The sequence below is a fragment of the Hipposideros armiger genome, unplaced genomic scaffold (genome assembly GCF_001890085.2).
Source record: "Hipposideros armiger isolate ML-2016 unplaced genomic scaffold, ASM189008v1 scaffold_872, whole genome shotgun sequence".
In the NCBI taxonomy this organism is placed as follows: domain Eukaryota; kingdom Metazoa; phylum Chordata; class Mammalia; order Chiroptera; family Hipposideridae; genus Hipposideros; species Hipposideros armiger.
In genome coordinates, this window is record NW_017732222.1 from 422,206 (window position 1) to 436,800 (window position 14,595).

Sequence of the window (14,595 nt, forward strand, 5' to 3'; positions counted from 1 at the left end):
ATAGATGATAGATATTGTGTGTTAGATCCTATTTTATCCATACAACAATCCTAGAAAGTAGGTATTAGCATCCTCATTTTACAGCTGAATAGACCAAGTTTTAAAGAAATTAAGCAATTTACTCTTAGGTCACTCAATTTATCAGTTATGAAGCCTGGATTAAGAACCAGGTCTAGGTAATACCAAAGCCTATGCTCTCTCAACCATACCACAAGATTTCAGATTCTGAATACATTTTTTTGGATATATATATCCATTTTAAGAAAGGAAAAAGCTATTAAAATTATAATACTTAATATATACCGGTAACAAGTCACATTTGACTTCTGCAATTACAAAAGGTGCTCAAAGTGGTTACCATCAGCATCCAGACACTTCTGATTACAGCAAACTACTGCTTGAGCAATGATGACCAAGGTGTCCAATTGTATATATTTTGTTGGCACCCCGGTATATGTATTCACATATATTGATATATGCCATAAATGTGTATATACACATATGCATACATGTGTTTAATAGTTTTGAAAAGTGAAGGAATCTTATTTATAAAACTTTATAATGGAAAATTTCAAATATATACAAAAGTAGAGAGATTAGTGTAGTTACCTCCAATGTATCCATCACACATTTACAACAGTTTTTAATATTTTGCCAATCTTATTTCATATATTCACACCACCCCCACCTGCCTACATTCACCTTTTTCCCCAACAGTATTCTAAAACAAATCTAAGATATTATGTCATTTATACCATAATGCTTTAGTAGGCAACTTTCACTGATAAAGGCTTTGTGTTCTTTTTTAATATACTGTAGCCATGCTATTATTACATCAAACAAAATTAATAATAATTTCTTAATATCTTTTAATACCCAGCTGAAAGTACCTTGTACAATTACAATGGTAAGCAATGCATTTGTACAGCAATGGTGAGCTGGCCAAATGACTTTCTGCCAAAATATTTTAAGAGTAAATGCCAGGACACAGTCTTACTTATAAAACAACCATCTTTGAAATATGAAAAGTCTATGTAGTTATATCATTTGATAGCAGGACAGTCCAGACTTGAACAAGACTCAAATCTGGGGAGGTCTCAGCAATTGGTGATTATTTAAAAAGGAGCTGGTATATGCAAGTAATCACTATCACTTAGGGACAGTAGGAAAAAATCTAACCACAGTATATCAGGTCAGAATTTGACTCAAGCGGAGGACAAGGTAAAATTTTAGTCTACAAAATCAGAGAAGGTACCAATAAAAGCTCTTAGTTAATGGAAGGTGGAGTGTAGAACAAGAACCCAATTCCCGTGGCATTTCCTAACAAGATAGAAAGTTGGAACAAAAAGATTTATTTGATGCTAAACTAATGTGTTACTGATATAGAGCTCGACAAATTCTCCCTCACTAGGAACAGGGTTGATGCCAGAGCTTGGGCTAGGCCTGAGTCTGTAGTTATGGACTATTTTATCTAGCTCTGGGATTGGTGATCTGGTAAGAGCAGTGGTAGGATTTGCGGGTAGAGTGGAAGAGTGGGGTCATTTAGGAAAGGGAGTGGTATTGCATCTAAGGATAGGAGTACTGGCATATCATGTGCCCCTACTTTCCCTTTGTGTGAGAGATGGAGCGAGAACAAGCACGTAAAATTAGAAATATGAAACTATGGTGTTAAAGGAGCTAGAAAGCTCTTTAAAAGTCTATGTTTCTTTAATCCCTATATATTAGAGACAAAGTGATAGAATATCAATTATAAGTAGCCCTTTTAAAATAAACTTTTGAGGAAAAGTGAGCTAAATAAGAGGTTAAGGAAAGGACACCCTCTTTTCTTGTACTCCTGCTTCCGCCAAGTCACTTTATGACTGCTGGCTATCTTCTAGAGCACTTCACTAATTGCTAAGACCTCTCCAGAATGACCTCTTTTTCAGATCTGGACTGAAGAAATTGAACAGGTGTCAAATTACCTAATATAGCAAATGATTTTGTAGAGGCCTTATTTGAAGCCACTAAGGATATCCTTCCAAAATAAGATTGTTTCAAAGTAGTAGTTAAAAACTACAAAGAGGTTTGAGGTTTATCTGATAAAAGCCAAAATGAGTGAAAGGACTGAGTGGTGAATTTAGCATTCCATGAAGGGTAAACCTGGGCAAATAAGCTCAATGTGTTTCCCAGTCCTGTCCTTCAGTACAGTTACTGTCTTGTCCAGACATAATATCATGGCCACTAAAAAACTATACTCTAGGGTACAACAAGTTTATGACCTCTTACAAAATGAAATATAACTCAAAACCATCTTATGACTTCATTTATCCTCAATAACTCTACCTCAACTTGCAATTTTCTGATTCTGATTTGGTCCCCTTCACTACTGGGGAAAAAAGAGTGTGCCTTGGGTAGAGGACACAAGAAGCTGAAAAGTGATTAATAAATTCTGTATCGATATCAGATCTAATACTGGTACATAAACATTTGGTATCAAATCAGTAACTTCTGTAGTTAGATAAACAGTTTTCCCCAGGCCCATACCTCCATCTTGCCAACTACTCCATTTTTTTAGTAATCTCCAAGAGACTCTTGATCCTTAAGCCAAATAGTAAAGTAATTAACAAAGTTTGCCTCTGCTTCCTCCATCTTATTCTCTCTATTGCCTTTTACCTCACCATGCTGCTTTTCTTTATTCAGACACCCACTGACCTTCCTAACAAATACTGCTTTCCATGGCAGCTGTCAGTCACCATGCCTTTTCTAACAGGAGCACCTGCATTCTAAGTTAAGTTGCTCAATAGTGAATGAAAGGTTCTAACCCCCGAAGAGATGCTTAGGAGCAGGTAAAGGGGAAGAAGGCCTTGCTGGAATCTCTAAATTCATACCCCTTAGATACTCTTAAAGTTAGCTCTGCCATAAGAAAAGATGAAATAGTGCCATTTGCGACAACATGGATGGATCTTGAGATTATAATGCTAAACGAAATAAGTCAGAAAAAGTCGAGAACCATATGATTTCACTGATATGTAGTATATAAAACTGAAAACAACAGAGGAACAAGACAAATGAAACAAAAACTTATAGACACAGACAATAGCTTAGTGGTTACCAGAAGGTGGCGGGGGGTGGGGGGTGGTAGATGAGGGTGAAAGGGATCAAATATATGGTGATGGAAGGAGAAATGACTGGGTGGTGAACACACAATGTCATATATAGATGATGTATTACAGAATTGTACACCTGAAACCTATGTAACTTTACTAACAATTGTCACCCCAATAAACTTAAATTTAAAAAAAAAGTTAGCTCTGCCTTCAGGGATGCACTTTTTTCTCTGGGTCTCCTGCTCTCACAACCTTCACTCCTTAATGTCGAATTCAGTGTTACTTCATCACCTTGGAACAACACTTTTTTCCATTTCCTAAAAGAAAGATCTATTTCTACTTTCTTTTAACAGAAGTTTCTCTTCTTGCTGTTTATCATCCCAATTTCAGTCTCCAGAAATGGGAATAGTAAATTAATAATTACTATTGCTTTCCCTCAGAAGATATTGCCTACATTTATATTTATATCCCCAGCACATGCTAGAGTGCAGAAACTATGTTTTATGAATGAGTACATTCACGTATGAATGCCTGCAGAATCTAGAATACAGACCCCGTAACAGTGAAAAGCAACCCTGAGGTGAAAGGTTCCCCCTGCCCAAATTATCTCAATCATATCTAGCAACAAGATGGACACTCTAACCTATGAAACCATGTATATTCATTTTTTCTATGGAAACAGTGATATTTACATCCATGGGCCTGGAGATGGCTAATTTTGTTTCTATTTGCATCACTAATATAAGAGTAAAAATGCTAATGGCTGAATAAACAAAAAGCACTGCCTGAATTTTAAGTTTAGAATGCAAGGGATAAAATATTATTTAACATCAAAACAATTTTATGAAATAGGCTTGTGATTTGAGGCTTTCAAAGATCAAAGTTATCCCCATTACTGGATTTCCATCAGGGTCTAAAACTGTACATCATGGTTTAAGTTTCTTTTAGATTGATTATTGATTACTAAGTTCCTTTTAGACATGTTATTACTTTCAGTGGGTAACATATTAGTTGGTTATTTTTATAATTAAGCTAATCTAATTTCCATTTGTGTGGTACATATTTCCACTTTAGTATATTACTGGTGCATCTAACTAAAAAATACTAGCCTTATCTTCTTTCCCTCATAACAAACCTGTTCCCTTCACACATTCCCTACTTCTATTATTGGTTTCATCTACATCATTTTCACATAAGCTCCAAGTCTTGGAGGTATGTTGGTTCATCTCCCTTTTTCCTCTTCCCTCTTGACAATAGTCAATCAGTGGCCAAAACATATAGATTATATTTCTACAATGCCTTCTCTATCACCAACATTTTCTTAACCATCTTTGTACTTTTAATTCTTAATTATTTAAGGCCCAAAACAAATGACACTTTAAAATGAAGTGTACCATGGTTTCTCTGAGCCAAAACTCATGCAACTAGATAGAAGTAGAAGTAACATTATAACTTCATTCTATGTCAAAAATCAAATGAAATAGTATGTAAAAAAGTGCCTTCCACAAAGAAGGTGATCAACAACTGGCAATTCTCTCCCTATCTACCCCAAACCTTTCATTTGTACCTCAGTTTCTACCTTGTGGTAGTTTTTGGGTACATGTTTTCTCTCTCCTGTTAGACAAAAGTGTAGAGGCTCCAGCTTATCCATTTTTATTCCCATCCAAACACCTAGCATAATGCATTGCAGAAAGTAAGTACATAATTAATGTTGAGTATACATCACATGTAGAGTGCATGTGAAGTGAATTTCTATAGATTTTACAGAAAAGAAAATACCGATCATGCCCATAATTCTTTGATTACATTGATAGTACGAACAACCTGGCTCTTAGGAAAAGTCAAGTGTTTGTGTATTAAAAGCATAGGTTGTTTTTAAACATTTAGTCAGACATCAATGACCTCACAAACTTGAAGCTTCAGCCAAACTTAGTTACTTATTGACAAGAGCTCCAGTGTGTATCGATATTGCAATGGGACATTTGTTCCTTTTCACTTAGAAATACTGCCAATTGCTTCTCCAGTTCAATATCCTATTGTGTACTTGGTTTTCCTTAGAACTAATGGAAACTCTCCTAAATTTTTACTGTTCTCAACTTATTGGATTTAATATAATCATGGTGTATAGTGCACAGAGTTCTTAAAGGCAACCTACTGAATTGTTGCATTTCCTTTGGGACACAGTGTTTTGAGAAAGAATATTTCTTGGAATTTTCTCGTTGATACTTTCTTTCGGCTATGACAAGGTTGTCTAAGGCTTCTTAATTGAACAACAATTCAGCCAAGTTAAAGTGGAACTTTGAGAAGTTCCTATTTCAGCCTAATATCACACTTGGTTAAATTACCACTGCATCTTGGGTCAAAAACTGACTTCTGGACAATGTTAGAGCTTTGCCAGGAATACAGGTTATATTCAAAACAGATATTCTGGGTCCCAATTGATTCGCATAGTGTGGGTACTTGGATGGTAATGTTGCACTACATTCTACTATTCCTAGCTTTAGTCAAGGACCCATTCAACTGACTAAACAAGGGTACCTACTCTTTTTCTTTCCTTAGAGCTAGCTTCCAGGAACTGTTCCACCCAGAGGCTCTTGGCAAATCTGTCTGATGATTGTGAAACAGTGACATCAATTCTACCAATCAGAGTAACTTCTTCATAACAGTTTCTATCAACAGGACTCTCTAGAGTATCAGCCTCTCATAATTCTATTTGGCAATATTCCTTTAGATCCCTGACTCAAGGCAACTAATGGTATGCTATAATGCCAACTCTGAAGGGTAGTTCCCAACAGATTTCTTCCATGTAAAACTTCTAGAACTGTATAGCTATTTCATAGTATTTACTGAAAGACAATTGGAGGCTCATTCAAGAAAGAAATATGTATGATACCACCCACTCTTGTAATCTTAGCTGTCCATATTTCTCTAGATAATGCCCAGAATATAGCTCTCTAGATATTTCCCAGAAATATTAATATGATATGGCTCAGAAATAACTCTAACTCTCCCTATTGATATTACCTCTAAGAATTTCAATAAAGGCTCAACATATAGGAAATTTGAAAATAAATCCAGTTTCTTTTCATGTCTCCCTTTGAAGAACAGGAGTAAGTGTGCTCTCTGATTCCATACAAATTATATATGAAAACTAGATCGGTTTTGGTTTATATCTGCATCTAAACTGGAAATGCTGGAGCTCTAGGGGAAGTGGAGGTCTTTTTGCTCCAGCTTTAGTCTACACAGTACATTTTTCTTTGTTTTACATGAAAAAGCATCACTTATAGTTATTAATCATGATAGTAAAAGACCCATCTTTTCAGAATGTAGACTTGAAATTTAGATTACATTTTGTAGTTTTCCCCTGTCATTCTACCTCATTAACTGGGCTAAAATTTCTCACAATAGTAAATGGGCACATTTTGAATGCCTGACATTTTTGTTAGTGATAATAGCTCTTCTCTTTTTATTAAATTTTAGTCATATGTACAGATGCCAATACCTCAGTCATTTCCTGATACATTTCCAAGTTTTCCTCAGAATGTTGTATATGACTTTCTAGTTAAAAATGCCACTGCATTTTAATAAAGGAACACAATTTTAATGATTTATGTAACCAAGTGAATTGAGCAAGTCACTGATTTCTATGGGTCACAGTTGCCTCATCTTTAAAAGGAAGGGTATAGTATCTTACATTTTAAAGGACCAGATGATTTTTAGAAAATCATTTTCTACCTTATCCATTTGTATGAGATGGCAGAATAAAGGCAATTTTACTTTACCTTTTCCTTTGAAACCAGTCAATATCAACAATAAGAATGAAAAAATGAAGAAAATAACCTTTAGCTTTGATAAAAGAAGTAAATGTCTGCAGTCCCAAATTACTAACCAAGAAGCATAACTTCTAGGTCCCATGAAATTGATATCAGACTGATGACAGTATCCAGAAGTATAAACCAGCCTCTTCAGTCCATGAGTAGATTTCCACAAAAGCAAGTTGTCAGGTATACTGAGCTCTGTTGGCTTCCATTTTAACTCCATTTTTTCTTTACCTTACTTTCCCTTTCTTAAACACTTTATTAATCTTTCTTAAAAGGAATTAACAGTGTCTATGGTTTATTTGAGTAAATAGAGAACTATTTATCTTTAAAGCCTTGAATGTTTCCCTGGTAAATGTATTTGGAACTGTGTGTTTTCCTTTTGATGTTTGCTTATGTACTTTTACTCCTTTATTTTGCAATATCTAGGTTAATGTCCAATGCAGGTTCTTTTCTGATGATTCTTTATATTTTAATGGGAATGGCCTTTTTTCTGAATAAGATGAGAAAGTAGGGAGAGATTCAGGGAAGTCTGCAACTTATTTTGGGTGATCTAATTTAGAGCCACTCTCACCAGGTCTGTTATTTTACTTTCCCTTAAGCATGTCACCCTTCAATTCTCCATGTTTTAGAGATAGGTGGTACTCACAGCAAGTCCCCTTGAGTCACAGGCTTTCCATAAGCTTTCGGTGTTGTGATCTGACAATTGCTCTTTTCCTCTCCCTTCTTCACCCCACTCTTTCTCTGCAAGTCTTCCTTGGCTAGGAAGTTAGTGGTAAACCTTAAAATGAAAATGACATTGTGATGGTTTTGACTTCAGCTCCATTTTCTTTGGAGTCCTTAAAAAGATTTTTGTTATTATGGAAATTTTCAAGCATACAAAAAAGTATAGATAATAGTACATTCATAATACCATTATCATACCCAACAAAATTAAAAATAATACCTTAATGTCTTCTAATATCTGGTCTATATCCCATTGTCCCATATTATCTTAAGAATGTTTTCTTTCTACAGTCATTTTCTTTTAATAGGGATTTAAACCAAAACCACTCATTGCTTTTGGTCAATATGTCTATTAAATATCTTTAAATCCTTAGATCACGTTCTCCTTTTTCCACATAATTTGCTGCCTGAAGAAACTAAGTCATTTCAGGTGTCTTTAATGTGTCTTTACCTCTCTTATTTCCTCTATAGTGGTGGTTATATCAACAGACTTCATTAGATCTGGTTTTCAAGTCTTCTCTCTGTAGTTCCAAGGTATTCCACTGGGTCTTTTCAAGGTAATTCCACATTTTCCCTGTGTCCTATCCATACTCCAGATCTCAAATTTTTAATCAAACAACAAAGTATAAGGGAAGGGATAAAAACAAAGTTCACAAAATTTCCCAGGAAGTAGAAAAGAAGTCAAAGAGATGAAAAACATGTTGAAAAATAATAAAATTTGACAATTAGTCCAAGATGCCCAACACCTAATTAATAAGAGCTTAAGAAAGAGAAAAGACCGAAAGATGGGGAAAAAATTATCAAGGAATTATTAATTCAGCACGCTGAATAAAAAAATTCACACACAATGGCTTATCATATTGAAATTATAGACACAAAGACTGTCAGTGCCTTTCAACAAAAGACCACTAGGAACATACTGATAAATGGACAGTTGGGTTTAGTATTCCTTGCAGCAAGTGAGAACAGACACCACAGGAAACTGTGCAAATACTATTTTATACAACAAGCATCCTAATTTTCCCCATTTCCTATTTTTCCTAATCAGAATTGTCTCTGACAATGATAACTTCTTTAAATTTCTCCAAAGCTTATTCTTTGGTACATTATTCATGTAACAATTTGCAGTAAATTACTTATTAACATACATTTATATATACTGTATATGCAATTAGGCATATACAGAAGTAAAAGTATTCAAAAAGATAATAATTTAAGATGTTTACCTACAACTTTAAAATATAAATAACTTATTGGGATAGTAAATAAAACAATATGTTATAATAAATTTACTAGTCTATTTATCTGGTCTAGACAGTCTTACAATATGTGCATAACAACTGAATGATTTTTTAATCAGATAATCTTTGAAGTTTCTGAAGAGAAAGAAAAAGAAAGTAAAACAAAAAATTAGAGGGAGCCAGCTTCAGGCAAATAGCTAATTATTTCCTTTCTGTAAATAGAGGGAAGACAGTTTCAATATAGAAAAAAAGATTTTGACATATGCATACTCAAAAGAGAAATTCATACAGCTAATTTGACATAGCATTGACCCTTGACAATTTTCTCAAGATGAACAAGTAAAAACCCAGCGCTTATTAATCCCTGAAATGCAGAAACAAAAGAGGTGATGTTTCCCACATTAAAAAAATATATATCTCTTCTAGAAATAATAAGACAGACAATTTTTTCATGATACCTTTTTTCAGGTATCAAAAATATTTTCCAAATGTTCAGGTAAATATTTCAGTTTATGATTTGCCAGACATTTTTGTTGTTGTTTACATGCCATATCTGAGACTTCTGGCTTTAAATCATCAACCAAAAAGGGGGAAAGGCATTGGAAATGTCAACATCAGGAGGTAATCCTGCATGCTGTCTAAATGTATAGATTAGGGAGATAGTTTTTGTTGTTCTTTGAAATTTTTAATTAAAAACATTTTTTAATTTATTCGTGTGACACTGATTAGTAAAATTAAACAGATTTCAAGTGTACAAATCTATAATACATCATCATATCAAAAGTACTGGGATACTGCCAAAGCAGTATTAAGATGGAAATTTATATCATTACAGGCCTGTCTCATGAAACAAGAGAAATCCCAAATAAACAACCTGACATTCCACCTTAAAGAACTAGAAAAATAACAAATGAAACCCAAAGTCAGCAAAAGGAAGGAAATTATAAAAATCACAGCAGAATTAAATGAAATACAGAACAAAAAGACAATAGAAAAAATTGAAACAAAGAGCTGGTTCTTTGAAAAGATTAATGAAACTGACAAACCTCTGGCTAGACTCTTAAGGAAAAAAGACAAAAGACACAAATAAACAAAATCAAAAATGAAAGAGGAGAAGTTCCGACAGATACCACAGAAATGCAAAGAATCATCCAAGAATACTATTGTTAGGTACTTGCTCGTTAATAAAAACCTAAGCGACAGAGATTTCGTTCCAAAGGCTATATTGAGCCAGGCCTGGCGTCCATCACACTCTGCAAGAGGAGAAAGGCCCGGGCCTTGCGGGTGAGAGTTTATATATGCTTTAGCTTAAGGAGAAGCAGGTTTACAGAAGCAAGAATAAATGGTTATTGCAAACAGGTTTACAGAAGCGAGAACAAACGGGCACCGCAAAACAAGCAGTCATTGTTGGCACCTGACCGCATCCACTGCAGGTGTTGCTTGGCCGGAGCATGACTCCCTCCCTGAACAGAAACTTTCCGTAATGGGGATAGGAAACCCCTGGTCTGGTCCCAGGGACAAAGTGGGTCCTGAATAGTTTCCTGGAACCTTATTCATCTAATTTGGTTCTTGTAACAGTATCCCTGAGGACAGGTCCTTACACTATAAAGGACTATATGCCACCAAATCCAATAACCTAGAAGAAATGGACAAGGTCTTAAAAATATATAGCCTTCCTAGACTGAATCACAAAGAACTGGAAAATCTAAAAAGACCGATCAACAGCAGGAAGATAGTTTTAAGTTTCTCACATTTCCCACTATCTTAAGCTAAATAATCTTTTAGGGAGGTAATTTTTAGTCCAAATTGCAATTAAATAAAGCAGACCATTGGTCAGTTGGAATTGTACGTGTGTGTGTGTGTGTGTGTGTGTGTGTGTGTGTGTGTGTGTGTGGAGAGGGGAGGCGGGAGGGGGTTGGTAGTAAGGCACTTCTTAAATTAATTATTTTGCTTTCATTAAAAGTTCTCCAAACTGGGCACTGGAATTCCCAATTGTCCACGGTAAAATTGTGCCAGAAAGACATGCACAAGAGTAAATGTTCTAGCAAGAAAACACAAAGGAAGTAGGGTTTGGCCTGGAGCAGGTACAGTTTTAGATTGAAAAGACCCCATAAGAACTGCAACATGTGTGCAAGGATGTTGCTTGTGTGACTTTGTGTCTCTGGAGTTTGGCCAAAGACCAGTTGTCACCAAGCAAAATCTCTGGTTCTGGGCAGATGAAACTAAAAAACTTCTCAGTGATACAAAAATAAGACTGAGGAAGGTTTTGAAATGGTGACAAAAAAAAAGGTTTGTTCAAATGACTCCTGACTGAAAAAAAACAAATGAACAAACTAAACATCTCAGTCTCCAGGATGGCTTGAGGACAGTAAATAATTGAATAAACTGCTAGATTTGAGAGCAATTGTCTTTGCGGAACAGAACTTGGAATGAGGGGGTGGGAGGGTACTATTATTTTCAGTATAAGCCTTGCAATGTCGTTGCTGTTGGTTTTTTTCCACTTTTGGAACTGACTTTGATACAAATTTTTAAAAACTTTTTAAAATGAGCAGAAATCTTTCCGGAAGTTAAGACAGTCTTGAATTTGCAGGACAGAAGGGCACAAACTAGCCCTAGAAAAAGTGATTGACCAATTAACACCAAGACATATCCTGGTGAAGTTACTGATCTTTTCCAGGGAGGAAACATCAGACCAGCCTCAGGTTTATCTGAACCAAGCCTGATGTGAGAAGTCATTGGAGCAAAACCTGTAAAGCTCTAAGGAAAAGAAAACGTGATCCCAAAATTCAACACCAAGCTGTTATATTTCAGGTCGAAAAACAATAGTGAGTCATTTGTAAACATGCAGCAATTCAAGACATACAGCAACTATGAAACTTTTCTCAAAACATAATTACTTGATGATCACATCTAAAAAAGAAATTAAAAGTAAAATCCTGAGAGTGGAGAAGCTCTTATAAAAAGTATGATAGTGGCCGGCCGAGTGGCGCATTAGTTAAGAGTTGGTTTGGGACACCAGCTCTGAGCAGCAGGGCCTGCCCTGGAAGAGCGCAATGATAACACCAACATGGGCCAGTGAAGTGACTTCCTCCACAACTAGACTGAAGAACAAAAGGACAGCAACTTGTCTGTTCCCCTTCCACCATTCCCCAATAAAATTTAAAAAATAAAAATGACAGCAAGTTTCAAATCATTTTACACATAAGGACTAATATTAAACAATTATGGGAATTATGATTACAGAAGAGAATGTAACTGTTATATACCACTGATATGGTAAAATTAATAATACCAAATCAGGAAATGAGAGAGCAGAAAGAAGGTTGTGTAAGAGTGCTGATTTTCTCACCTTTCATAGCAAGGAGTAAATAGTGTCAAAAGTTGAAATATAATTTACAAAAACATTACTCCAACTTCAATATTTTTGTAATCATTTGTATTAAAATTTTAAAGAGATTAAAAAACAAACATATCCTGTGGTGGAAAAACATTTACTTGACATTAAACAATTTTTTAGTTCCATTTATTTTTCTTCTCTTAAATTCAAGTAACATTTAACTTAATGCTTTCATTTAAAAATAGAATTGAATAGTTAGATTGCATTTTTGTATAATTCTACCAGATGATCATACTTGTCTCCATCACTCCATCCATCCATATGTGATATATTGAATTATTGGTTCCAATTATTCACTCCCCTATAAATAGTTTTCTATTCACACCTTTGCCTTGGCCTCAGGGTAAGTAAAGAGTACTTCTCTGATCCTTGACTTTGGATTTAGCCATATAGACTTGCTTTGGTCAATGGGATGTTAGTAGACAAGATACAATGAGAGATTTCAAATGTATCTGCAGTTTGGCTTGGATCTTTTGTACTTCTGCCATTGCCATGAGAGAAACATACCCTTGTAACATAAAGAGCATAAGGAGCAAAGTCAACTGACACACCTGTAGACTGCAGGCTGCAGAAAAACTTCCACAGCCAAACCACAGAAGTGAGAATGAGAAATAAATGCTTATTTTTTAATACCATTGATATTTCGTGGTTATTTGACATATAGAAATAGAGGACTGATACAGTGTTCATCTACCCATCCATTCATATGTTCTTTTATTAGTGTATGCAACTAGTGAGATGTCTGGAGTGATGTCTATCTAATGTTAACAATGGTTGTTTCTGAGTGCTGTGATTTAATTTTTAAAAACATATTCCTTGTTCCTTTATGCATTACTTGAATATTTATAAAGGTAAAGTTTCATTGTTACAAAATATGGTCATTATTCCTTTAAAAATAAGAACAATATTAGGAAAAATAAGAATGATGTTAGAAAATATTCTACTTCTCAGCAAAATTGTTATTTCTTATCTCTGGTTTATTGATTATCCATAAGATTTTATGCACATACATAAACTTTTGTTAGGTTAAATTATATAGAGTAACTTTCACTTTGTTTTCAAATTTTATATACATAAATATAAGGCACATCAAGAGCACATGCACAGGGAAGACTAGCTGTTAAACTTGGGGATATGCTAATCTCCTTTAAACTATTAAATGTTTTTATTTGATGCACCTTTTCAGTGTGATGTACTTCTTATTACAATTGCCCCAAAAGGTGACACATTCCATGTCACATACATAACACATTAACTATTCAATAAAAGGAAAAACTGAGGTGAATTTTAAACAGTGGGGCAAATCTAATTTTCCCCCACTGTCTTCCTATCTGGAGAGCCTTTGTGAATTAAATGAAAGACTCACAGGTGGGAAGCATCAATATAATTTTTATTCTATTGAAAAGTAAATTGCCTACTCTTCACAATCGCACCCTTAACAATAACTGTCAAAAAGTTTATCCTAGCTCTTTGTTGTATCTACCACAAGGATGAAGACCATTCTCAGCAATCAGACTGTGGACATTCTAGAAAATGTGGACATCACTCTGAAAGAACACGCATTTATTGTAAAGGCCCCCAGAGGCACCCTGTGGAGGGACTTCAATCACATCAATGTAGAACTCAATCTCCTTGGAAAGAAAAAGAAGAGGCTCTGGGTTGACAAATGGTGGGGAAATAGAAAGGAACTGGCTACTGTTCGCACTATCTGTAGTCACGTACAGACCATGATCAAGGATATTACACTGGACTTCCATTACAAGATGAGGTCTGTGTATGCTCACTTCCCTATCAATGTCCTTATTTAGGAGAATGGTTCTCTTGTTGAAAAGTGAAATTTGTTGGGTGAAAAATATATCCACAAGGTTTGGATGAGGTCAGGTGTTGCTTGTTCAGTATCTCAAGCCCAGAAAGATGAGCTAACTCTTGAAGGAAATCATTTTGAATCTGTATCAAATTCAGCTGCTTTTATTCAACAAGCCACAACAGTTAAAAATAAGGATATCAGAAAATTTTTGGATGGTATCTGTTTCTGAAAAGAAACAGTTCAGCAGGCTGTTGAATAAGATCTAAATTGTCCAGCTACAGAAACACCAAGATGTTGAGTGATTCCTCAGACTTATTTGTGATGTTTTAAAGAAGCAATAAAAGTCATGTATTAAAAAAAAATTTTATCCAGACTAACAACTATCTTTAGGTTGGAAAAAAGAAAGCTGTGTAGAAGAATGAGATCTGACTTCTAGCATTTGAAGGGCTGTCATGTGGAAAAGAAAGGATTGTTTTGCATTTGTCTTAAAGAGAGAACCAAAGAAACAGATGGAGATTGT

General features: G+C 35.0%; 1 pseudogene; it reads left to right on the top strand.

Moving 5' to 3' along the window:
- Positions 1–13,758: 13,758 nt before the first annotated feature.
- On the top strand, positions 13,759–14,304 carry LOC109374893 (60S ribosomal protein L9 pseudogene; annotated as a pseudogene).
- The last annotated feature ends 291 nt before the right edge of the window (positions 14,305–14,595 follow it).